Source organism: Colossoma macropomum, unplaced genomic scaffold (assembly GCF_904425465.1).
Source record: "Colossoma macropomum unplaced genomic scaffold, Colossoma_macropomum, whole genome shotgun sequence".
Lineage (NCBI taxonomy): Eukaryota > Metazoa > Chordata > Actinopteri > Characiformes > Serrasalmidae > Colossoma > Colossoma macropomum.
In genome coordinates this window covers 43,569-70,294 of record NW_023495969.1, presented here as the reverse complement: position 1 = coordinate 70,294, position 26,726 = coordinate 43,569, and the positions used below count along the sequence as shown (strand labels likewise).

At 38.6% G+C, this 26,726-nt stretch overlaps 1 long non-coding RNA gene across 1 annotated transcript; it reads right to left on the bottom strand.

Annotated features, from left to right (window-relative positions):
* Positions 1-15,165: 15,165 nt before the first annotated feature.
* LOC118803873 lies at positions 15,166-16,101 on the bottom strand. Its single transcript, XR_005006935.1, has 3 exons — positions 16,037-16,101; positions 15,807-15,870; positions 15,166-15,712 (listed from the first exon to the last, which is right to left on the bottom strand). It is a non-coding gene; the product is annotated as an uncharacterized LOC118803873 (long non-coding RNA).
* Between the last annotated feature and the right edge of the window lie 10,625 nt (positions 16,102-26,726).

Below are 26,726 nucleotides of genomic sequence, written 5' to 3'. Positions count from 1 at the left end.
TTAGTGTCCGAAATTGTTTACTACCATCAAAAATTCTGTTTCCTAATGTTGTTCAATATAGTGATTCAGATTTTTGAATGTGGAGTTTAGTGATTTAGGGGACCATTTCAGACACAACACAGCTCTGCAACTACAAGAGTTGAGCGATAACCCACAGTAGGGTTCCTGGAACAAGTTGCACTCTGGTGCCCTCATTTGTACAATTCAAGAACAAAGTGAATGAAAACCCAGCCTGTTGAAATATCAATTGTTCATTGGATATTAAATTAACATTTTTAACCGAAAGCATTGTTCAAATACTTATGCATTTGTGGGTTAATGGTTAACCAGTTAATTACTAACATCCCTATTTTCAACATATAACTTTTTATGAGGACAAAGGAGATGGTTGTTGACTTCAGGAGAGCACAGAGTGACCACTCTCTGCTCACCATCAACAACTCCCCTGTGGATATCGTTGTGAGCACCAAGTTTCTTGGTGTTCACCTAGCAGAGAACCTCGCCTGGACCCTGACATACACCAGCTTTATAACCAAGAAAGCCCAGCAGCGTCTCTATTTCCTGTGGAAGTTAAGGAAAGCTCATCTCCCGCCCGCCATCCTTACCACCTTCTCCAAAGACACTATAGAGAGCATCCTGAGCAGCTGCATCACTGCCTGGTTTGGGAATTGCACCGCCTCTGACAACAAGACCCTCCAGCAAATAGTGAGGACAGCTGAAAAGATCATCGGGGGCCCCCTTCCCATCATCACGGACATTTACACCACACGCTGCATCCGAAAAGCCACTAGCATTGTGACTGACCCCATACACCTCTCATATGAACTGTTCTCTCTTCTGCCCTTTGGAAGAAGGTATTGCAGCTTTCGGGCCCTCACAGCCAGACTGAGCAACAGTTTCTTTCCACAAGCCATCAGATTCCTCAACTCCCACGGACCCACACACACATATACATAACAGTATGGGACTAACTCACTCCTCACTTCTTGCAGTTCCAAATTATGTCTGGAACGCTGTATTTAAATATAATTACTGCATTTCACTGAAATACTGCATGTGATATGACTGTACTTGCATTTTTGCACATTTTATTTCCCCAAGAATATCTGACTGTTACACTGTTATGGTTAAGCAGGGATCTCCTCCACCTCCACCCCATTATACGTTTTCTTTAACTACATTGTGGAGGTGAACAAAGCAACAGGGGTAATATTTATATCTGGTATCTGTGACACTATATGACACTATATACAATGTCTTAAACTGCTAATATGTTGGATATTTTATTAGAGTATTAATAAACTACTTGTATCTCACAGAATGGATGAGGAACTAAAGAGCTTTTTAAGACAGAGAAAAATTGATGAGGAGTCCATACAGAAACTTGAGAATGAAAAGGTCAGCCATTTTTACAGGGTATTTGAATGCATGGATAAGTGGTTATTTTAATAGTTTTACTAAGTACATTTGATTAAAGTGGTGAAGATCTAAATGGTATACTTTTGTGCTTTTATGTTTTCTGCAGATTGATACAACTGTAATCCCTTTGATGTCTGACAAAGACCTCACTAAATACTTTCCTAAAGCAGGGGACCGAGTATCTGTTGTTGAAGTTGATCCCAACTTCAAGAAAGAGTCTATTTTATCAAGATTGCGAAGTAGACTGAACCAAACAGAAGACACTGACAATCCATCTAAGAAAAAGAAGAATTTATGGATTGGTAATAAAAGTGCACAAAAACAACAAAGATGCATAGAAGTTGGATGGATGGATTTTGATACAAATGAGCAAAGATACAAGCAAGTTAAAGCAATAAATGGGGGTGGGACAAGACAGCTCACAGTAGAAAAAGGGAAAACTGGGGAGGAAATCAGAGACCTTGCTGTGAGTTTGTTTTTCCCCAAAGGTGTGTCCAAGAGGAAAAAGAAGCTAGCTTGCTACACAACAGAAATACAGTCATCTCAGATTGAGGTCAACAGCTCAGATACTGTTTCTCATTTATATGAGAAAAGTAAAGTTAAGATGCTGAGACTCTATCTCTGTACAAAAATGAGGAGAGAGGGGACACCCACTGAAGACCCTGACCTGCAAGATTTGCAGTCAACAGTTGACCTTACAGGTAGTGATGAAAATGGACAGAGCTGATGAAAACCTTGATTTGGAAGTAATAATTGGTGCAGCTGAGAATGATGGTGTATCATTAGATGACACTTTGCCATGGGAAACAACAGTTTACCATTCTGTAGTCCCAGAACTCAAGAAGAGCCAGTCACAGATGCCAGGCAAGTACAGCTATAAATCATGCAAAATATCTATTTATGTATGTAGTGTGTTTATGCATCTGCAGGTCTTTAGTTAAACATACTAGTATGTTTTAACCTTCTTCTTATAGAAGATGCTGTTCCTGTAATACTACAACTCGAAGATAACCAGCCCCAGATGCCAGGTGAATACAACCGTGAACAATTTAAAATGTCTTCATTCATGTACCTTCAAATTTTGGGGCTAGTATGTTTTATCTTTCTTCTTATAGAGGACCCTGTTCCTGTTAGACTAGAACTCGAGTGAATCTGCCACAGATGCCAGGTGAATACATCATAAACTATTAAAAAAACAAAACAAAACAAAAAAAAGAAAAATATGGAGACATATTTGCATGTCTCCACATTTCAGGTTTGGGTTATAAAACAGTAATGTTAATTATCAAAAGCAAACTACAAACAAACATAAAATATTAATACCATGTTTTCAGTCTTGTGTTGCAAATTCACAGATCAAGTCCTCAGGTGTTCCCCCTATCCATTGTGAACACCATTTATGTGGACTAAATACCTTGTCATATTAATCAGTGCTAGACCAGGATTCTTGTTTAAGAAACAAACAGTTTCACTAGGGGAAACTTTTGGATGCGTGAAAAGAGCAATAGATAATAGAGCTTAATAGAGCGTCTATAAGTTGCCTTGGGTAGGGGAACAGGTCTCTTCATTATAAATGTTCTTTATTAAACACTGTCTGTAGCATTGTTTAGTATGACTAAGCATTTCATCCACATGAGTAATGAAAAAAGGTATTATTCTGGCACTTGGCAGAAGCTTGTTTTTAGTAGTGAACACAGATCCTGCTTAGTCACAGAATAATTGTTTAGCAGTAGGGGTTTAATCTCTACAAATGGTGTTCAGAATGGAGCATCTGAGTTTCATTTGGTAAGAGAAGCAGATTTCAGCATGGTATTTCATGTGTCTTCAGTGTAAATAAAAAAGAAATGTAAATATTAATATTGATTATATATAACCAGGCATTTAATGGTGTTCACAGCGGAGCTTCTCTGAGTGGTATTTGGTAGGGGGACCAGATATTCATAACCCATTTCATCAGACTATTTCATCTAAAAGCTGAAATGTAGGCCATCTTTCAGTCTGTATCATATTAATAATAGTACATCCAGTAATATTTGTTAGTAAAAGCAAATGTATTATTTTCTTTTCACATGATATTGAGATGGTTAATAAATATATCACAATTGACATTTTGTGAAAGGATACATATTCTATTAAATTATAATATACAGGAAACAGTCGTGCCGAAAAATATATTTTCAGTGTTAGTGAAATCATGGACCATACAAAAGTACAGTATTACTATATTTTTGTCATAGGTGACCCTATGCATGTTCTTGCACTTGCAGAAGTCACAACGATCCAGCAGCCACAAATGTCAGGTGAGTATGGCTGTGCATCAATACTCTGCTCTATGATGTTATGACACTCCTTGAGGCAAGGCAAGTTATGTTGGTTATTGAAACACATTCTGTATTGCATCATCTAACTGCCTTGAACACCACAGTGATGCATCCAGTTCATGTTCCTGCAACGCCAGAGGTCACGATGATCCAGCAGCCACAAATGCCAGGTGAGTATGGCTGTGCATCAATACTCTGCTCTGTGACTTACTTAAGGCAAGGGTGCTGAATCCTGGTGCTGGAGATCTTCCACCCTGAAGAGTTCAGATCCATCACACCTGGTTCTAATGTTCAGACGTCCTGATCCAGGTAACGAAGGTATTCAGGGCATCTGAACATTTCCATCCCTGCCTTAAAGCAGCAACATGTAAAATTTGGGGATTTGGAGCCCACCCTAGAGGAAAATGTATGGTGGCCTGCTGAATCATATGACCACAGCATTTACAAAGCAAACAAAAGCTGAGAAGACAGCAACATTTAGAGAGAATGCAAATACGAAGTGGGAACGCAAGTACAAAAGAAAGAACGCATATACCTGAAAATGAAAAAAACGCAAATACATTACCAGAAATGAAAAAACTCTGCATTTGCAAAAAAGAAAAAACAGCTCACAGAAACATTAAGCCAAAACACAACAACATTAACTGAAGAAACATTTTGAAAAATGCTGCATTTGAGCGTTGCTCACATTGGAAATGCTATTGGCCACTAGGGGTTGACAGTTTCCTTATGTAGGAGGTGTGTATATTCAAAGATCAGTCAGCCGTGAAATTGTCAGTAAAGCATTTGCCAGTAAATTTGTCTCAAAGTTCCAGTGCTGTGAGTTTTTTTTTTTTTTTACAAATGCAGCATTTTTAAGTGCTTCATTTCTGGTATGTATTTGCATTCTCTTTCTTGTATTTGCTTTCTCTCGTTTGTATTTGCATTCTCTCGTGTGTTCGTGGTTTCTCCTTTGTATTTGTGTTCTGACTTTTGTCTTTACATTCTCCTTTTTGTCTTTGTGTTCTCACCTTTGTATTTGACGAGCACATGAATCTTATGATTGCCAGTGCGTTGAGAGTATTGAAAGAGAACATCTTGTTGAAGGAAGTGCCAGATGTAAGTGAATGATCTACTATTGTTATCATCTCTTCTTTAGTATAATGTTGATTTCACATTTGAGACCTAAACATCAAGCCAGACCTTCTTTTTGAGCCTGTGCTTGTGATGTTAATATGTAAAGACATGTAATGTGAACCATCCATGAAATCCGTCCTGATGCCCCTGACTTTTAAATGATTATTTCCAGCTTTACAGGGTGACATGCAGCAGTGCATACTCACCATATTTTATTGTGTTTTTTTCTCCTGACTCAGCGATGCTGCTTCATTTAATTTTAACCAAAAAAATCTTACATAGTGCTGCTTTAAAGCAAGGCAAGTTACGTTGGTTATTGAAACATGTTCTGTATCATGATGATATTATGTAACGTTACTTGATTAAACCAGCAAGGTGTCCGAACATAGTTTACAGTGGTTTTAGAGTTGGGCCATATAAAAATAACGTGCTACTCTCTGACAGCTACTGAAATATGTAGGATAGGTGTGTGTGACAAAAAAGCAAAATTTTGATGTCAGTTAACGCTGCTTAGTTTATTTAATTTACTTAATTTGGGACATGAAATTTTATTTTCTTACCCCAGAATTGTTTTTGTAGAATTGTAAACACGTCAGCATTTCACAAAAAATCAATCAACTTCTACTCTCGGTTTGGGAAGGTGGTAAGCATGTACAACAGTGATGCCACCACCCTAGCATATTTTTTATTAATGAATATGAATATTAATTATGAACATTAATTTATTAATGAAAAATATGTAATTGGGCATATAGCATATTCACTGTATTCCAAGAACTTAATCATTTTTGCCTTTTAAGGAATGTCTAAATCACCAAAAGTTTATTCACGTGTTTATTTGTTATGTCTTTTCTCTACTCATAGATGATTCTGTTCCTATTGGTCCAGCACAACAGATACCTGCTGATCCTGAACCTGCAGTTGCAACAATAATCATTAGACGGGGACATTGCCTTCTCGACCTGATCCATGCTTTCAAAAATCCAGCCATTCTACACTCGAAGATCTGTGTGAAGATGCGTCTTCCCAATGGACAACTTGAAGAGGGTGAGGGAATTGGTGTTTTAAGGGATTGTTTAACAGAATTTTGGACAGAATTTTATGAGCGATGCACTTTGGGCATGGATGTGAAAGTTCCCTTTATTCAGCATATTATTTATGTTGGCGTCCTATTGTAACAGAGATAGCAAATGATCTTCCTCCACATGCTTTGCATGTTATCCTAAAGAAGAAAATTCCAACTGGAAAGGCCGTGAAGGATCTCCTCATCTTCCCAGCAGAAATGAACCCACCCCAAACCTTAGCAGCTCGGTATCTAAAGAGATACATAGGTGAACTTGATTTGCATACACTTCAGCTGTTCCTCCATTTTTGTACTGGTTCAAATTTGATTGACAGCCCAATCACTATTGAGTTTATCAAAACATCCGACTTTCAGAGAAGACCACAATCACACACATGTGGATGTGTTTTGAAGTTGCCAGTGGGATACCACAATTATCCTGACCTCCGTAGTGATTTCAATAGCATACTCACAAGCTCTGTGTGGGTTATGGACATCATTTAGATCAGATGCAGTGATGTGTGTGTGTGTGTGTGTATATATATATATATACACACACACACTGAATCACTTTATTAGAAATATCTACTAAGAACTGCAGGACCAGGGTTGGGAATCACTGCTCCAGTCTTTAATGCGAGGTCTGTATCTGACCATGTCTGGATATTTTTGGGAGGCTGTCCACTGAACCCAGCAGTGACGCTGATGTTCCTAAAAATCCCAGCAACACATCTGTACCTGTTACATTCATATTGGTGTGTTTGAACATGTTCTACCAACAAAATAATGTCTAGTAAGCAGTGGAACTGTGATAAAAAAATCTGTCCATTGATAAACAGGATGAGGGTGGGTCTGTACACATACTATACATAATTGTACACCTATAAAATACATCTATAAGGTAGGTGGACCATAAAGTTACTAGTGAGAATAAGTACAGGGTAGGTGTTTCTAATGAAAAAGTTTGTAGAATGTCTCATGTCAAGAAATTGCTGTTATTTTGAGGTTCCTGTTGTTTCACTTTATCCTGTTTGACCAATTTCAGTCTTTAATATGAATGTTTTCTAATAGAAGTTCATAACATTTAATATTGAAAATTACATATGAGAAAATGTGATGCAGTAATAAAATCTGAGAATAATGCTTTTATGGAATTATAGTTTTATGGTATACAGTGTATTAGACATGTTTTTTGTCTATGAAAAGATGCCCACTGCATTTGTTTTTCATCCAAGTTTAATATTGTAATACCCATGTGTTCAGTGAAAAGTTACAAATATATCATGGTTCATTGCATCCATCTGTATTTTTCATTCTTAACAGTCAAATGGACAACAGTTTTCAGAAGTAAGAAGTGTTACAAAATGTGTTAATAAAAAAAAAACTTTGACATTTAATTGTCCTTTTTTGGTTTCTTAGTGATTTCTTACTCATCGGGCAATTTGTTATTTTGCTTTTAACTGTAAGAGCATGACAAAGATCAAAGAAACTGTTGGCATATGAAAGTGTATCAGTCAATCTGACTGGTTAGTGCTCAGATTACTGCTCTCTGATTTTAAACTCCCATTACACTAGGAATATTATTGTACCTTCATCAAAAGTTTAGTGATCCTGTAATTGGGCCCGGACCCAATCCTGCAAAGAAAAGTACAATTCAAGTGCCTGTGATTCAGTGGCTGGGAATGCTAAACTTGATTCCTCCAAAAATATGGAACACAGGTCAAATACATCTTCATCGCACGGAACTGAGGTCAAAAACTCACAGCACTCTTTGCAGGTGACAAGTTCATCTTCACAGACTGGAATAAGAAGGTCTTCAGCATCCCACAGATGTGGTGCAAGGTACATGATGTTAGGTATCCCACTTGGTATGTTTGTGTTTGTCGAAGGCCAGATGCGGTGGGCATTCCAAACATCACAAATCTCATTGAGCTCTTCCTGCAAAGACAGTGCAGAAAGTGGAGATGGTGGTGAAGAGTTTTACACGTTAAACCTCTGCCTTTCTTACAAACTGAATTGAACTGAATAGCTTGGTCCAGGTTTATTGCCTACCTGTCTAATAACAAGCAATAATCTGTTATAAACTATTTTTTTGAGAAACCTTTTACAATAGGAGTTCCATATAGTCAGTTAGTCAAAATAAGTCGGAAAATAAGAATTTTGAGTATTTTCTGTGGAGGTTTCAAAAACAACAAGCTGGAAGATCTGAGTAATAGGTGCAATTTACCACTGTCTACTGCGCAGAATAGAGGTAATCATAATCCCATTTATATCACAGCAAATTATACTAATCTTAAATAAACTTTACAAGGAAAGTGGTTCATAAAACATCTTACCTGAATGACTGCCATAAAGCAAAACTGCACTAGAGCTTTGTCCAAGAAGTCGCCTCTAAACAGTCCTTCGTCTTCAAGTTCTCCAAATAGCTGGATCCAGTGCTCCATGCCCGCTTTTCGTATCTGCCCCCACCAGCTTTCAATTCGTTGATTTGCTGTGCTTGTTCCTGTGCTGTAGCTTGCCTCGCCAGCTCTGCTATCCTCGTCGTTTCGCCGCAGAAACGTCTGGATGTCCCTTATTGTCACGTTCTCTGTGCCCATATCAGTACGTACGAGGCGCGGACAACCGCCAACACGTTCTATTGCCTCCACAAAAAAGCCTCCAATAACCTTGGGGTCGTTGTTGGTATAGGATGCCTTTAACCAAATAATCCTGCGGGAGAATCCATCAATACATCCATTAATGCATATACCATATGGTTTGGGTTTGTCATACGAATCAACGTGCCATATAAAGTTAGGGCCCTCTGAGAAATACAGTCTTCGACTGAGACGACGTCTTTGGCGAGCTTGAGAGTTTGTGGGGTCAAGAAGAGCAAGAATAATCCGCACATCTTCTTTCCTGACCCGCATGCCTCTTTCCATACATTTAGTGTACATCCACCGGTAGCCATGAAGTCTTCCAGGACCTTGCAACTGGTCAATCACTTCTTCGATGTTAGCATATCGTCGTCGATAGAGATTATTGACCCTAAGAATCCTCTTTTGCTGCCGTTTACTGATTGTAATGCCGCGCTGTGCAAGGGATGCTACAATGTCCTCATAAGACATACCCAAATCAAAATAAAACCTAATAAGCGTATTTCTGTTCATTATAGTATAAATCTCAGTATCTCGTATCAAAACCTGTCAGGCAGTTTCAGGTAACTGTTAGCAGGACAAATAAACTGTGCGCAGGACAAATAAAACGACCTGTCTCTACCACATTCATTTTATTCCCGCACAATTGAAAGAAAATGAGAGTACGAATTAAGAAAACATGGCCACGAATAAAAGAAAACGTACCCACGAATTAAGGAAAGCGTGCGCACGATTAAAAGAAAACGAGGGAACGATTTAAGAAATTGTGACCACGAATAAGAGAAAACGTGCGTACGAATTGCAAAACGTTCACTCGAATTATTATTATTATTATTTTTTTTACCTCCGTCCCCTCCGGGGCTCCGTACCTTAACAACAGCGCCATGGCAGAAAAAAATTAAGAGAAAATTTCCTCAAAAGTGTGGAGCTAAACTTAAAAGTAAGAAATAAAGGTTGTCAGCTGTGCTGTTTGTAAGTCGACATTAGCTGGCACGGTGCACTTCCTCCATGCGGGAGCATGTGAAGACGAACCTCGGCTCACTGGATGAAGGCGCAAGTAACTATTATTCACAGCGACCCTGTTCACGTTCCAGATAACGGTTACAGTTTTAAACGCCGCATCGTAGTCTTAGCGTCGAGACCACCGGTGCGTTCAGATTCGGCGAACACAGGAGAGCGACCGCAAACAGTTTTCTGTTCTCCGCGAACATTTGGCTACACTCGCTAACAGTTTAAGGAGGTAGTTCTCCGTGAACACACAGGGCAGCTGGACGAAAGGTTGCCGCTGGAATGAAGCGTTTACACAAAATCGTTCACATTTAACTGTTTATAGAGAGGTTCGCCACAAACATTCGCCACTTTCCCATCTGCTCCGTCAGAGCGCGCCTCCTCTGCAGCGGTTAATATCTGCTTTCAGAGGAGGGCGAGACTCTCACAGGAGCACAGAGAGATGATGGCTGTCCTCTGTTTCCATAAAGACCTGTGATTGTAAAATTTAGTTGCAGCAGAGTTTAGACAGATCGCAGAATGCACAGAGCACAGCCTGCACTGTTTATATTTAACATTTAAATTCAGTTTTCTTTTTTATTATTGTTTATTTGATTCAAGAAAAACTGATTTAGTTTTGTCATATTTTATTGCTGCTACTTGGTACATCCTTGGTTATAAATTTTGAGAGGAAAAATACATTGAAGTTTTTTCTTTCTTTTGTTCTAGCAGGAAATTTCATTAAAACAGTGAATTCTTGAATGTTCTTCATCTTTATTGTCTTCATTGTAAGTTAGCAAATGTATAGAACAACCTCAAGATAAAATTAGTCGTTTGTTGCAGCCCTAGCGCTCAGTAATTGCTTATGTATACACTGTAAAGAATTTTGGCAATTTCTACAATAATGCACTGTATAATGTACTGCATATGTTTAAAAATGTTATACGGTATTCCAGCATGCTGATTTCTGGGAAACAATAACAATGCAGGCAGATTATATTGTATCTTATTGTATGGCTACTGTAATATCATTGTAACAATATTATAATAACACATCATAACATACAGTACCATTAGCTAGACTTAGCTTTTAACCTAGAACTCCAAAATGATCTGTATGCATTCTGGACACTCGCCAGTTGTCAGCACACAAGCTGCTCACATATAGCCGTGTGGAGCTAAATGAGGCATGACAGATATTCCAAAAAACTAGGATCATCATCCACATTGCCTGCAGTAATGTTGAGTGTTTGGGAAAAGCTTTTCCTCGCAGCTTTAGTCAGCTGACAAATCCTAAGCTGTACTGAACCAAATTTTGATGAGTCCACAGTAAAATGCTCACTATAGACTCCTGTACTCGGTGTCACTTCAACCAAAATCCAAAATACAGATAATAAGCCACTTAGACCCCCAGAATGTCTTCAAATGGAAATTCTGAGGTGTCTTTGAATATAAACGCATTATGTTTTGTATGATTAATATGTGTAAGGCTGCATTCCCAAACTAGAAAAGAGCATTTCTTAAAGAAGAATTGGTAAACCAAACATTTTGCTTCCATTAAAGCTAGCATCAGTGAGTAGCTGCTATGGCAAGTGAGATGCAGACCAGCCAACATGGGACCTGAATACCAGGGGGTATTTCACACATGGACATGGCCAGTTTGCTTTGATCTCATTATTAAGGATGGACTGCAGAGAGTTATTGAGCTCTCACACACCCCAAAAATTGAGCATTTGAAATCAGAGCCATCATCTAAAGAATTTTCACCTTAAAATGACAATGCTGTCACTGTACAGATGAAATTAAAGTGTGCACATGCTAAATATTTGCATGTGTAGATGGCCAAACGTTTACATCAACAGATGACAGTGCCTGACACCTGTGCATGAGAACTGTTGTCATGTGCAACAGAAATATATTGACGTTAATAGTGGCAAGATTTTATGGGTGTCATTGCTGGTTTAAAGGGGAAATCCACTGTTTATCCTAAATTTCTTTATAAGTCACTGGATAAGATGTAAACAAAGCCATTCAGAGTGGTTTCATGTGACATGCTCCATTCTAGAGAATCCTATCCAGTCAGAAATGTTCACAGTGGTGGTGATAGGAACCAGACATCTAAAGAGTTTGATGCCTCTAAAAGCTACATCACAAAGTTATTACATGAATGAAATGATTATGAACACACTGCCTCATGCCCAAGCCATTCTCCTTTGATAGTTTTTAGATAAACCTTTGAGCTTCAATGTACTGTATTAAAACCATCAGTGGTAGGGAGGTACATGCTATTTTATCTACATCAGCATTAACATATAAAAACTCAGAAAACACGCGTAGGTTCACTGGTGGTTTTGGATAGTAAATAAAATGGCTACATCTGTGCTGTAGGTTTCAGGACCACTAGTTCCCATTGCCACCACAGTAAGGAAATAAGTACGTTTCTCTACAAAATAACCATTTCACATTAAACTACTCTGAATGACTTTGTACATCTTTAAAGCTGTACGTTCTAAAAACGAGTTACCCTGGAATTGCACAGAAGTCCGCTGCTGCTCCCTGCTGGACCAAAGAGGTACTAAAAGCATCTGACCCGCTCATCACATGTATATATAGTATATTAAATGTAGCACATGCAAATTGTGCTCAACAGTATACATACTCAAGACAGCACACAGCATATTTTATGTAAAAATAGGCTTCTACCTTCATCGTTCAGAAAGATGAACAGTGGGCTCCTTATTCATGATTACTTATATTTGAGTGCAGTGGAGGATATATGAGCTGCACGTTTACGTACTACAGTAAACACTGCAATTTATTTTAGGAAGTGAGGAAGAATATATTTCTTTATTTTTATATATTCTTTTTATGTTTAATTTTCCACAATTTTCCAAAACTTCTTAATGCCTTTTATTTCATTTTGTACCCTAAAAACTTTTAATAACACTCTTAATCTGTAGGAGAATCTCTTACTCCTCATGTCTGCTGTGTTGTATGGAGGACCAGATTTGCCAAAATGAAAAATAAATACAATTAAAAATAAATGACTTAGTAAATTAATATATGAAGCAGAATTGCAAAGAATAATGATGATAAATCTAAAAATAAATAAATATACATAACAATTAATATATTAATAAATAAAATCTTATATAAATTAATGTCTGCATTTATTTATATGTCTATTTAGTAATTTCCCCTCCTCACTAATTTTTGTATTTATTTTTTTGTTATTTATATGTTTCTTTATTAACAGTTTTTTGGTTTTTCTATTAATTTATTTTATTCATTTATTTCCATAACTATTAATTTCTATATTTATTTATTTCTCTATTTATTTCTGTATTTCCTTGTCCTTATGCTAATAAAGGGGCTGTCAGTCAATGATGTCACAGCGTCTTAATATTCCTATTGGCTGATCGATGTCAGATTCTGGAGATCGATTGTACATGTCTTGCTCTCTCAGCGGTAACTAAGGACTAGACAGTACAGTAACGGCTGCTCACAGCAGCAGACAGTCAGAGATCTGAGAGTCTCGGCTGATCTGGCTGAAAATGCAGGTCTGGATTATTGACTCTTCCGTTGGAGGCTGTGGGGACAGTTTGCTCCATTTTGCTGCCTCTGCTGATACAGAGGTCGACCACGTAGTGTTCAGAACTTAGGAGGAGGTGGTTCAGCGTCTTTTTCTGCAAAATTCAGATTAAACTCAGACATTTGGACGCCTTTCTCACATACGGCCTGTGGAAGCCATCGAGAGTTATTTATCGGCAGGTGTGTCTGTTCGTGGCACTGCAGCTCTTTATGGAGTTGGTGAAAGAGCAGTTTAACCAGCTCTTCTCTTCTTGGTCTTGATTGCTAAGCCTGAACGTGAAAAACACGCCCCCTCATTATCATATGAACGAAGAAATACAGAAATAAATAAATGAATTAATGAAAAAATAAACGAATTAATGAAATAAGTCAATAAATGGATATGTGAATCAATGAATAAAGTGAACAATTGTTAAAAATATAGATATGGAAAAAATGTAAAAATGGCATTAATAAAACAAAATAAATAAATTGAGAAATATATAACTTCAGAAAAAGGAAATGTGTATAATTACAATCACAATAAGCAATATATACTTTATTTAGGTTTTTTTATTTATTGATTAATTTACTGAGCCATTTATTTTTTTATTTTATTTATTTTTTTTTATTTGGCAAATCTGGTCCTTCATACACATTAGCTGTTCAAGCAATAGAACAGAGAGGGAGTGTGTTATCGCGAAATAACATCACCTGTAGACCATCACAGCAGTGATGTTATACCGATAACACACGACCTCGAGTGTTCTGTTGCTTTTATACAACAGTTAAATAAATAAAGTAATAAATTAATAAACTGGGCCGTGAACGCGGCGTTTCATATGTTTTAATGTTCGCGATTCCTTCCGCCAAATTATAGTTCCTTAACAAGCAGCTCATTGCAACGTCACAGTAACGAGCTCCGCCCACTCGCTGCACAGCCGGCAGTTCGCTCTCCAGCTCCACACAGACCAACTGACAGTTTGGGAATTTGGTGTCGTCTGATCTTCAGAGTCTGACCAAATCGGCTGTCGGTCAAATGTGATCTTAAAAGTGTCCATTTTCTGTTTGTGGCAAAGTAAGCAGTAAAAACATTCAAATGGCTTGAGCGTCACCTGTCAAAGTCGTTGCTTAGCAACGGCGTCTCAGCGGAGTGATACAGTGTTTGTGAAAAACCCGTGATGTTATGGCGAAATAACAGCGCGGTTAGAACGCCTCTCAACCAATCAGCTTGCGTGGCCGGAACTAACTGTTGTATAATACTAGTCAAGACACCACACTTACCTTCTCTGGAGATGAATCTCAAGTTTTAATCGTCTTAAATACGCTTGATGTTTTTTCCAGGGCTTCTCGTCTCTGTGTGAATACCACACAAAGTGAAGTCGTGTATGAGCTTCAATCGGACAAGAGCTCCATTCATGGAATTCAGGTGAAACAGTGTGTTAATTATTCTGGTATAGATGTTTTTGAATCGAGCAGTGAGAGTACACTTAAAGATTTTCAGCCTAGACTGAGTAAATTAAAGAACATATTCAATTGCTGGCTGAAAAAGAGATGTAAATGAAAAGGCGGCCTTGGTGTAAAACTGTAGGAAATCCATAGAACTGTGAGCGGGTCAGATCCTCCGTGTGGAGCTGTAATACCTCTGCGGTCCAGCAGGAAGCAGCAGCGCACTTCAAGAAACTGCAGCGTAGATCATTTTAGACCTACAGCTTTAAAAGGGCGTTAACACTAACAATTCTTCAGACACTCAGGAACTCCTGGCCTTTTTCATACATTGCTTATTTTTTATATGTTCGTGGACTGAACTCCTGTTATTTGTTATCTCTTACCTCTGGTTCTGTTTCTCCTTTTCTTGTTTCTGTCGGGTTATTTATTTATTTTCTTTTACAAACCAAAATATTTTAATAGAGAGCTCTAAATCCAAAAAGGGTATGTGGCAAATGCAGTCATTTTTAAAAATATTAATCTTTGTTGTAATATGTAACCAACACCAAATGAACAAAACTACATATACAAAGCAACAGAAAAAACAAGACGAACAGCAAAAGAATTAAGGGGGGGAGTTGAATTTTATTAAGAATTTGATTGAATAGGGGAAATTTAGCATGTCCAATTGGCCTGACTGCATGTCTTTGGATTGTGGGAGGAAACCGGAGTACCCGGAGGAAACCCACGCAGACACAGGGAGAACATACAAACTCCACACAGAGAGGACTCTGGTCGCCCAGGCCCTTCTTGCTGTGAGGCGACAGCGCTACCCACTGCGCCACCGTGCTGCCCGAAGAGCAAGCAAGAAAATGAAAATAAATCAACTACTGCAACTAACTAATAAACCTAAGGATTTATAGTCAAGAGTAAAATTTAAAAGGTCAAAAATAAAATTGAAATAGTCAAAAGTAAAATTTATATAGTCAAAGTCAAATGACATGAACTACTAAATATCAATCAGTGAAAGAACCCTAAATGCCGTAAAAGTGTTAGAAAGCAAAGGGCAACATTGTATATGTCTTTTGTCTGAGATGTTAAGTTCTTGAAGTTTAGGCTTTCCCCTTCCTTCCAAATCAGCAGCACAGCAAACACCACAAGCACAGCTGCACCTAACAATTTGAAAACATAGCTGTACATAGGGTTCTAACAAGTTTAAGTGATTTCATATGCAAACAAACACAATACAAAGACAGTGTTGCATACCAGCCAACAATAGAAAGGCACGAAAAGGCCATCCATCAGAGCCCTCAAGATTAAGATTTGAAAGCTTGATGTTGAAAGAGAATTCAAAGAGAACTCAGTCAAAACTTGGTAGTCATTAATATTATTAAAACATTTCTAAAAATAGAATTCTTTTAACATAAAAAGCTTGTTCCAAAGTCTGAATTCTAACTTTCTGAATGTACCGTAATGTCTAAGAAAGCTGTTCTTACCTTTAAAGATAGACTTTTTTCTTCATTTTTTACCATTTTATGTTTTTTTTTGTCTTTTTTTTTTTTGAACAGGTTTCCTGTATCGGCGAGCTTTTATACTTTACTGGACGCTGCCCTTTCAAGTTAGATGGGTTGTACAACCAATCAAATAATCATGCATGAAGAGGCGGGCTCATAGGCTGGTGAACTAAAGGGACAACGCCTTAAATCCTGACATGTCATAGCAATAAAAAAACATTTAATGTACTTGTTTTTTAAATGGTTCAGAGCTTTTTCCTGTCATAAACTCAGTTTTGTGCTGCTGTTTTGTGAAACATGAAAAACTGATCATTGTTGCATTTTGCTGAAACAAACATGATATGACTGTCAAAAGGTTCCAGATTCCAGCCTGAACTGCGTGAGAGTGTGTTTAACAGAACAAACTGGCTCATCAGGTAACACCATCATCAAGTGTCAGGACCTCCGCGTTCCCCAGCTTAACCTTCCAGGCACAGCAGAGTGGAGTTGTATAGAGACACTTAGAATGAATCTCAGTTCAGTTTATTTATTTCTCTCTAAATTTACTGTCACTGAATATTCTAACCATCATGTAACTCTGCCACTGGTCTGTGCAGCCAACTCTGGTGTCCTTCATGCTCTGTACTGTCACACAACTTTAATATTATTCTCAGTACAGCTCTCTGTCAAAGTAAAGCTATTCAGCTAAATGAGACTCAAATCTCATCTATGGCTAAAAAGCAATGAATGTGAATGTGGACTGTTCTAAGAACTACTAAAACAATGAAGTATTCAGACCTGGGATATTTATAAGGATTATGTTATGATCTATTTAATCCCAATTAATGAATTAATTGAGATAGTAATAATCAAAATATATACAAAATCATCATTTACAGAGTATTTTCTAATGGGAGCTGTCTGTCCCAAACCCTAATGCCTAAATTTACATTTGTGAAAATAATCAGTTTTTCTTAAAGATCTTTTTTGAGTGAGTTGAAAGATTTAGATTTATCACAAATTAAACTTTTAAATAAAAAAAACTTTATTCAAAAATGCTGTCTCACGTTTTCATGTCACTACAAAAACACAAAGAGTTTCATTCTATAGGCGGAGCCTTCTTTTAGCCATGCCCCTGCATCCCTGTCCCTCATGATGAGCAGTTAGAACCCATTGTTTTGAAGTAAATGTGTCCCAAAGTCTGAAAATCTGTGTGTAACGTTAAGAATCTTCACTACTGAAACACATACAGTCTCCTCCACAAATACAGGCACCCCTGAAAACGATGAGTAAAAAGGGTCAAGAAAGAAATTCTGTTTTGCTGAATTAGCAATAGAAGTCATTTTATTCTAAATAAAAATAAAAATCAATAAATATTTTTTTAAATCATTTTTACCAAAACCACATGTGCCACAATTATTGGCACCCCTAGAAATTCTTAGAAACACAATGTAACTGAAGCATTTTTTTCCATTCATATTTTCCTTTTTTAAGTTGATCAGAGAGTCTAGGAAATTTCAAACAGTAATCAGCGACTTCCTGTTTCACTGGGGTATATATGTGAGGTGACATAGAGGTCAAATTCCCTTGTGTTCGAAATGTCATACTCTGTACTATATACTGCATGTTGCGTCAGTACTGAATACTGCATGCTACTCTTCATCAGTAGTGTACAGTACAGTATCCAGTATATGACACATGCCATGTGCCATACTACAGGGCAGGTGTGCAAATAGCCTTCCAACATCCGGCACTGAGCCAATCAGAACCATTTCAAGACCTGCTCCACTTTCCTCAGCCCTCCAATCACTGCTTAGTAACCGCTGCTAGCTGCTTCTGGTCAAGAGATGTGTGACTTTTAAAAGACACCCCAAACCATGACATAGAGCAGGACATTGCTTTTTACTCATCTCCAAACCACTAATAAACTTTAAAAAATGTCACCTTTGCATTCATCGGTGTGGTAAACCTGTGTGGTTTCTAAACACACCTGTTTTCCTCCATTTGTGAGTTATTTCATTTTCATTACATTTGTAGTTGGTAATCTGAGCTGACTGAATAATAAACAGTGTGACACACGAGCCTGGAAATGTCATGCTGAGTGTATTGTTTGGCAGAGTTACTGTTTGGCCCACATTATGCAGAATGCAGGGCTGGATCATTAGTAGGGGTATGGGGATGAGGAGACAGGGTTGGTTCATTGGTAGGGGTATGGGGATGAGGAGACAGAGTAGGGTTCATTGGTAGGGGTATGGGGATGGGGAGACAGGGCTGGTTCATTGGTAGGGGTATGGGGATGAGGAAACAGGGCTGGTTCATTGGTAGGTGTACAGGGATGAGGAGACAGGGCTGGTTCATTGGTAGGGGTATGGGGATGAGGAGACAGGGCTGGTTCATTGGTAGGGGCATGGGGATGGGGAGACAGGGCTGGTTCATTGGTAGGGGTATGGGGATGTGGAGACAGGGCTGGTTCATTGGTAGAGGTATGGGGATGTGGAGACAGGGCTGGTTCATTGCTAGGGGTATGGGGATGAAGAGACAGGGCTGGTTCATTGGTAGGGGTATGGGGATGAGTAGACAGGACTGGTTCATTGGTACAGGTATGGGGATGAGGAGACAGGGCTGGTTCATTGCTAGGGGTATTGACTTGGGGTGTTCAAACTATTGCATATGACTGTATTCTATCAAAGTGAACAATATGCAACTTTTCATCCACAGCTGCTGATGTTACAGGCAAAAGAAGGAATTTTGAATCTCCCCTCTTTCCACACACTGGATTGTTTAGTGGATCATCTCTGTTTGGCCTCTATATTTCTGCACTCAAAGTCTTCTTTGAACAGTGGGCTGCGATATCACCCCTGCCCTGTGGAGGTTAATGGTGTTGCCAGCAGTTTTTCTTTATAGCTGTCACAATGTCTCACAATGGCTTGGTTTTCTCGCATAGACAGCTCTCTGGTCCGCATGTTGGTTCATCCTTTTCAATAACAAATGCAGTCTTCATAGGCGAAACCCAGGGCTCAAACCACCTACCAGTCACATATTCCAATATTTCTGCTCACTTGAAAGATGGGGTGGGTTCAACCAAACCATGTCATGTTCTGAGTTGTTTAACACATCTTGATGTAAATATCAGGGGATAAATACTGAAACAAGTGGCAAACTTTCCACGTCTTTCCACTGATGAAGTCCTTTGCTGTGTTGGCAGTGTGTTTTGCCTTCTTGTCTTGCTGCATGATGAAGTTCTTCTTGATTAGAGGAACGCTGTGGAGGTTGTTGGTGACATCAATGACTGTCTTTCTCTTCACAGCTCTTACAATGTTTCTGTCATCAACTACTGTTTTCCTTGGCTGTCCTGTTTGACGTCTGGTTGTCAGTGCACCAGTGGATTCTTTCTTTTGTCAGGACATTCCAAATTGTTGTTGTTTGAGCTACGCCCAGTGCTTGAGCAGTGACTCTGACTGATTGGCTTCTCATAAATGGCTTGCTTCTTTCCTAACAAGAAAAATCTGTCAAATAATTGGCCTTGCCATGCAATACTTTCAGAAGAGAATTTTATGTACACACCCAGCTTCATCCAGCACACTTTTGGTTTCAGTGTACTTTGTGTAAATTGTTGGATTCACAGACAATTTACAGAAGTTAGAGTCCACCTGTACACGTGGCATATTTAATTGGCTAGAATGTTTTCACTGGCCAAATATTACAATTTTTCTCTGCTGTAGTCTGATAACATTTGGGTTTGAGACCAACAGATAAATATGAGACGATTGATCAGAGTTTCAGCTCTTATTTCTTGATATTTAAGTCTACATACATTAAACAACATATGGCACCTTTGGTGACAAACCACTCAATGTTCAGTAATAAAAATATAAAACTATCTGTTCCTGTTTAAGTTAAAGTAAATAACACTCAATGTTCGGCTGCATATCCTTTGCTTGCAACAATTGCATCAAGCCTGTGACCCAATGTCATTGCCAAACTTGGTTTCCTTCTGTTGGTATTTGGCCTTTAGTCTCCTCTACAGGAGTTGAATTGCTGCTCAACTGGGATTAGGTCCGGCGATTAACTTGGCAAGTCTAAAACCTTCCTTGTTTTTCCACTGATGAAGTCCTTTGCTGTGTTGGCAGTGTGTTTTGCCTTATTGTCTTGCTGCATGATGATGTTCCTGTTGATTAGAGGAACGCTGTGGTTGTTAGTGTTGTTTATTTAGTGGCGATGGTGTTTAGATGTTGTGAAGAAAAACTCCGCCGACACTGAGTTGCTAGCAAAAGATTTATTACATAGTAAAACAGCATCATATCAAGCACTATAGAGCACCTGGGAGAGGATCCGTGCCAATTCTAAATGTCCTCCCCCGAACAGAATGACCAACAGCATATATATATGGTTCTTGTTGTTGAAACAGGAGACAGAGCATATGGTTCTTTTTAACATGATCTCATCCATTTGGACCTGAGAGACCAAGGGCCCCCAACTCACATTCCTAGCCCCTGCACAAACAGAGCACACAGGGAACTCCTAGATACTTGGAACTTCAGACATCAGCTTATACTCAATGTTAAGAGTGTTGTTGCCTTCTTTTATAAAACTACTTTTCTAAATACACCTCATTAGCGACATCCACTGTTCTTTTTTGGGTTTTTCTTCACAGCTCTCACAAAGTTTGTCATTAACTGCTTTTGTTTTCCTTGGTCATCCTGTTTGATGTCTGGTTGTCGGCACACCAGTTGATTCTTTCTTTTGTCAGGACATTCTAAATTGTTGTGTTTGCTATGCCCAGTGCTTGAGCAATGGCTCTGATTGATTGGCTTCTGATCAATAGCTTGCTTCTCTACTACAGACAGCTCTCTGGTCTTCATTACAGTTTAGCCTTTTTAACATCTAATGCAGTCTTCACAGGCAAAACCCAGGCCTCAAACCAAGAGTAGACATTCAGAGATATTAATTGTTAAGCCATCAATCTAACAGGGCTCACCTGGGCAACTAGAAAAACCAGTTAAAGATCTGGCTTGTCATACAATACTCTTGGACTATATGTCTACACCCAGTTTCTTCCAGCACACTTTCGGTTTGAGTGTACTTGAAAACTGTTGGATTCACAGAAGTATGACTTCACCTGTACAAGTGGCATATATAATTAGCTGTTTTTACAGCCTAACTGGCCAAATATTACAATTTTTTGCTATACACTGAAGACATTTGGGTTTGAGATCAACAGATGAATATGAGATGACTGATCAGAATTTCAGCTGTTATTTCCTAATATTTACATTGATCAGGCATAACATTATGACCATAACATTATGATGGTGGTCCTGACCACTGAAGAACAGGGTAAAAGGGGGCCAACAAAGTATGCAGAGAAACAGATGGACTACAGTCTGTAATTGTAGAACTACAAAGTGCACCTATATAGTAAGCGGAGCTGATAAAATGGACTATGAGTGTAGAAACAAGGTCATTATGTTATGCCTGATCGGTGTATATGTTGATGTTAAACAACTTAGAATATGGCTCCTTTGGTGGCAGATCACCAAATTTTTAGGTAAGCAGAAGTACAGGACCAGATAGAATTAAAGTAAATAACACTTGATAGTTGGTTGCATATTCATTGCTTGCAATGACTGCATCGAGCCTGCAACCCACTGACATCACCAAACTGTTACATTATTCTTTCGTCTTCACAGGCCAGACCCAGGGCTTATACCAAGAGTAGATATTCAGATCTATTAATTGTTTAATCAATCAATATAACAGGGCACACCAGGGCAACAAGAAACACCTGCCAGTCACATGCTCCAAGATTTCGGCTCACTTGCTCAAAACGGGTGGTGTCAAACAAAAGGTGTTGTGAGTTGTTTAACACATCTAGATGTAAATATCAGGAAGTAAAAGTTGAATATATTCTGATAAATCATCCCATATTCATCTTTTAATGCCAAATCCAAATGTCTCCTCTGTGTAGAAAAAAAAACGAAAGAATTTGTCAGATTATTAACGGATTATTGAGCTGCATTGTAAATGTAACTAATGACACACTGTATTCATTTAAAAAAACTTAACCACAAAAAAGAAATCCTGTCCGAATAGGGCTTAAGGCTACTCTCAAAAAAATCTCAATAACATTGTGTCCCATGACTGTTTTATTTATCTTATTTGGTGGCATTACGCTGAAATGGGGTGACAAAACTATTAATGTTAAGGTTAACACTGAGGAAGTTCTAGCGTTACAAGACAGAGACTTGCGAGGCTGCGTCCTAAACCACACGCTTTCCCAGCAAACACAGTTATGTTGTGGCAACGGTGTGACAACCTATTGTTTTGGTGCCCACAAACTGTCACAATGTTGAAATGTAATACCGCAGGAAGTTGTGACAACCTGACAACATTGTGAAACAACATTGTAGCAACGTTGCAAGAAAGTAGACAACGTTGCGACAATGTTGTGTGTTTACTAGGTTGGGACTTTACATACTACTCTACTCAAAGCATTTCTAATTGTGGTGTACTATTTTTTACACACTACTTAGTGTGACAGTGGCAGTTTGGGACAAATAAATAAACTGAACTGAGATTCATTCTAAGTGTCTCTATACAACTCCACTCTGCTGTGCCTGGAAGGTTAAGCTGGGGAACGCGGAGGTCCTGACACTTGATGATGGTGGTACCTGATGAGCCAGTCTGTTCTGTTAAACACACTCTCACCTAGTTCAGGCTGGAATCTGGAACCTTTTGACAGTCATATCATGTTTATCATAGCAAAATGCAAAAATGCCAGTTTATGACAGGAAAGGCCCAACCTCCTGAATAAAACAAGTACTATGACGTGTCAGAATTTAAGCTGATTTTCTTGATTTCTATTTAATATTTAATATTATTTGACTAGTTGTACAACCCGTCTAACTTGAAAGGGCAGCTTCCAGTAAAGGATAAAAGCTCTCTGATACAGGAAACTTGTTAAAAAAAAAGTAAAGAAAGTAAGAACAACCTTGTTAGACATTATGGGTCATTCAGAACTTGGGAATTCAGGATTTAGAACAAGCTTTTTATGTTAAGGGAATTCTATTACTTCATTATTAATTAATTATTAACTGTGTTCCAGGCAAACACAGTTACATTGTGGCAACGTTGTGACAACCTATTGTTTTGCTGCTCACGTCGTCACAATGTTGAAATGTAATTCCTCAGAAACTTGTGAGAACATTTTCAGCAGGATGTCACAACCTCCTAGAATCCTCATAATAAAGCAATAATTCAGGAGAGGCCTAAAACTCCCTTCCCCATGATAAAATCGCAGTAACACACAGCCTCGAGTGGCTTATTGCTTTTTTAAAACGGCGGCCAAAATAAAATGTATTAAAATACACAGTGTCCAAAATGAACATTTGTTTAAGTTTTTTTTATTAATAATAATCGACATAAACAAGTATTCCGCCTAGAAATGTAGTTACTTTAGAGTAGGGTATTGTTGCTAAGCAACCATTGGCCACTGAATGAGGAGAAGGACGTTCGATTGCCAATCACTGTAAACTGCAGACATTTCATAATTTTTTAACAACTTTTTTCATACAACAGCGAATATATGATAACACAGCACTGTTTAATGCAAAACTTTCAGTTTATTAGTACTTTTTGGTCACCAAATCACCACCGTGAGTCTTCCGCCAGTCTGAGGACGCCACTTTTCTCACGCTGGGGCTGAATCTCAAACGGCTCTCTGCTCCCTATGTAGTGCACTAGGTAGGAATTTAAATACTGACTCCTGAAACCCCAACAATGCAAAATATCACTAAAAATGGCCATTTGAGATTCATCCACATTCATACTCGACAGGCAGTCACTGTTTGACAGCTGAAGCTAGAATTTCTAAACTTAATGTTACACAGCGCACTATTTAGCTAGGGAGTACGGAGCCGTTTGGGATTCAACCTGGGTTTGATGCTACTTCTGACTCAAACACGGACATTTGAAGCGTGTAAGACATTCAGGTGACATTCTTTAGTCTTTTATACTGCCATATAGGAAGGCTGAGGGTTACAAACATAGATATACATACGTAGATGACACCTTCCTTGCCTGTTGTTCTCTATCTGAGATGATACGTCTGCGCATCCGCCATGTTGGTGCGGTCAAGATCCGTTGGTGAACAAATTCACCTGTACTGAGAGACGATGAGTCTCAGGATTATATCAGCCACAACTTCCTTATTACTCAACCGATTTTCACCGAATTTGTTCTGTTATAATCCTCAGGTATAGATTAATCTAGACTGCACAGACTGCTCTCTGTAGTTTTTATTTCTTTAATAACAGATCGTGCTAATTAGCCGTCTGGACCAGCAGGAAAGTATTCAGTCTGCACCTGAAAAATCGAGATTAGCCCGAGCTCCGGTAGAAACATCAGCAAACCCATCAATGTGTGAATCACGTCTAATCTTAATACACATTAAAATAAAATAAACTCCCCAAAACACAGTAAGAAGGAGGAAGCTGAATGTCTTCCTATTCGCCAGCTTCTTCGAGTTTTAACGTTTCACCTTAACTTTTTGGCTGCTGAAGCTGCACCATTTAAGGTGGAACGGAAAAACTCGAACAAGAAGCTGGCAAATAAGAAGCTGACTTTAGGTTCATGAAAGAAGGTGCTAACGTTAATCTATTATGGATATCTATAAGGATTAAAGAATGCTATAATTTACCAACAAAGCAATAACCATGACTGTAAATAATAACTAATACATAAAGTTAAGATCCCCTGAATAGACTATTCAATGAAATAAGCTTAATATAAAACCAGAGGAAAAACAATCACATCAACAGGTTCTCTTTGCATCACCAACCACGCGGCCATATCTACATAAACACCACACAAACAGTACACATCACACAAACATGAGCGTGGATCACTGCGTTCCCTCCGTTATATAATCCTATCCTGCTTTCTGAGAGCAATATTCATGAAATAGTATAATTTTGGACAGTATCTTTCTTAAACTGCTGCTCTGTAACGATACTGAATGCAGCCCAGCAGCGATGTTGACCGCCCTAAAATGGCGGCGCTGTTGACGTGCCTAACTGGACCCAACGCGACCCAGCAGAAAGCTTAATATAATGCTCAGTTTAAGCCTGGTTAAGGTAAAGTTTCATTCGTGTGCATGTAATGTAAGTGTACACATAAAGCCCTGTATTAAGGGTAAGTTAACTGAGCTATATCTGTACATAACCCATTAGTTTACCCAGAGCCACATCAGCTTTAGCTCTTGTAATATTTACCCTGTGAATCTCTGTAGGCGTTCAAACCAAAGTTTGTTTTAGCCTAAAGTTTAAAATATAACGTTAGCCCAAAGCAAATGTATTGGAAACCCACATACAATGACTGTAATGTTGATTATCCTTAAGTTCGCTAAGAAAAACCACAAGTGTCGGCGCATGCGCTGAACGCCACTGGTTTGAACCTGCTGGAGTGAAACTACTGGTGTGAAACTGTGGCCAGAGAACTTGTAAAGATAAGAATTTCCACTCTGCAATGTCTTTTGGGTTTTTCTGGAGCTAGAGTGCGCTCCCGAGTGAGTCCAGAATGAATGGGTTGATATGGACCATTTGAGCAAAATCATAGTTTATAAATGCTTAAACATTTTTAATGTAAAAGAATGTAACCATTTCCTGAACACAGAACAGCATAAAACATTTAAACACCGCTATTATATTTTTAAGAGCTTTTAAACTCGAATTATAGGAGTTTAAAACGGCGCCTCATGTACGTCCATGACGTCAGTGAGCGCGAACAGTTAATGAGTTGCTCCGCTCACCAGACAATCATCACACTCTAGCACTAATGCCCGCCTTCTGCTGCCCAAAACCCGTTTGCTGTAGAAAAAAGGAAATACATAGCTAAGATTTCTCTGTTTTTTAGTGAAATACATCCTTCTACTTTCTAAAATTAAAGAAACGTTCTGGATGAGTGATTAGAAACTATTTTAACATTTTTAGCCGTTGAGCTCCGTTTACTCCCATTCATTAAGGACTCACTCGCGGGCGCCCTCTGCTGTTTAGCAGTCTTGTTTTTGATATAACGGGGGAAATAGGAAGTGGCCAGGCTCCTCATAAAGTGGCTTTGCTGTGGCTCTGCAGCCAGATATAATTGTTGTAAATGGAACTCCATGGAATTTTAAGTTGCTAACAGGTGGTCATAACGCCGTATGGTGACATTACTTCATAATGAGGTTGTGACAACATAGTGACAACCTCGTCCAGACAACCTGACAGCGACACCTTTTGACAATGTCGCTATTTTGAAAGAAAGCAGATATATGTGACAATGTTGTGACAATGTTGTGTGTTTGCTGGATTGGAGTTCTCTTCAAATCCTCTTTCAACGTGAAAAAAGATTATCATAACTACTAAAATAGGGGAAATGGGGGTGATGGTTGACTCAATGGGAGCAGCCGTTGGGGGCTGTGATGGGTTGCATTCTCATGTCTTTCCATTGTTGGCTCTTCTGCAACATTGCCTTTGCATATAAAATCACTGAAACTTGTTAGAACCCTGAACTAAAGCAATATTTTTAAAGGACTGGAAACGTCTAAGCGTCCAGCATAAGCTACACTAAAAGAGATACTCAGTGCTGCCCTGCTTGTGAACGTGCTCGGGTATTTTGGGACGCCTTAACTGAGAGATATTTGGTAAAGAGGATG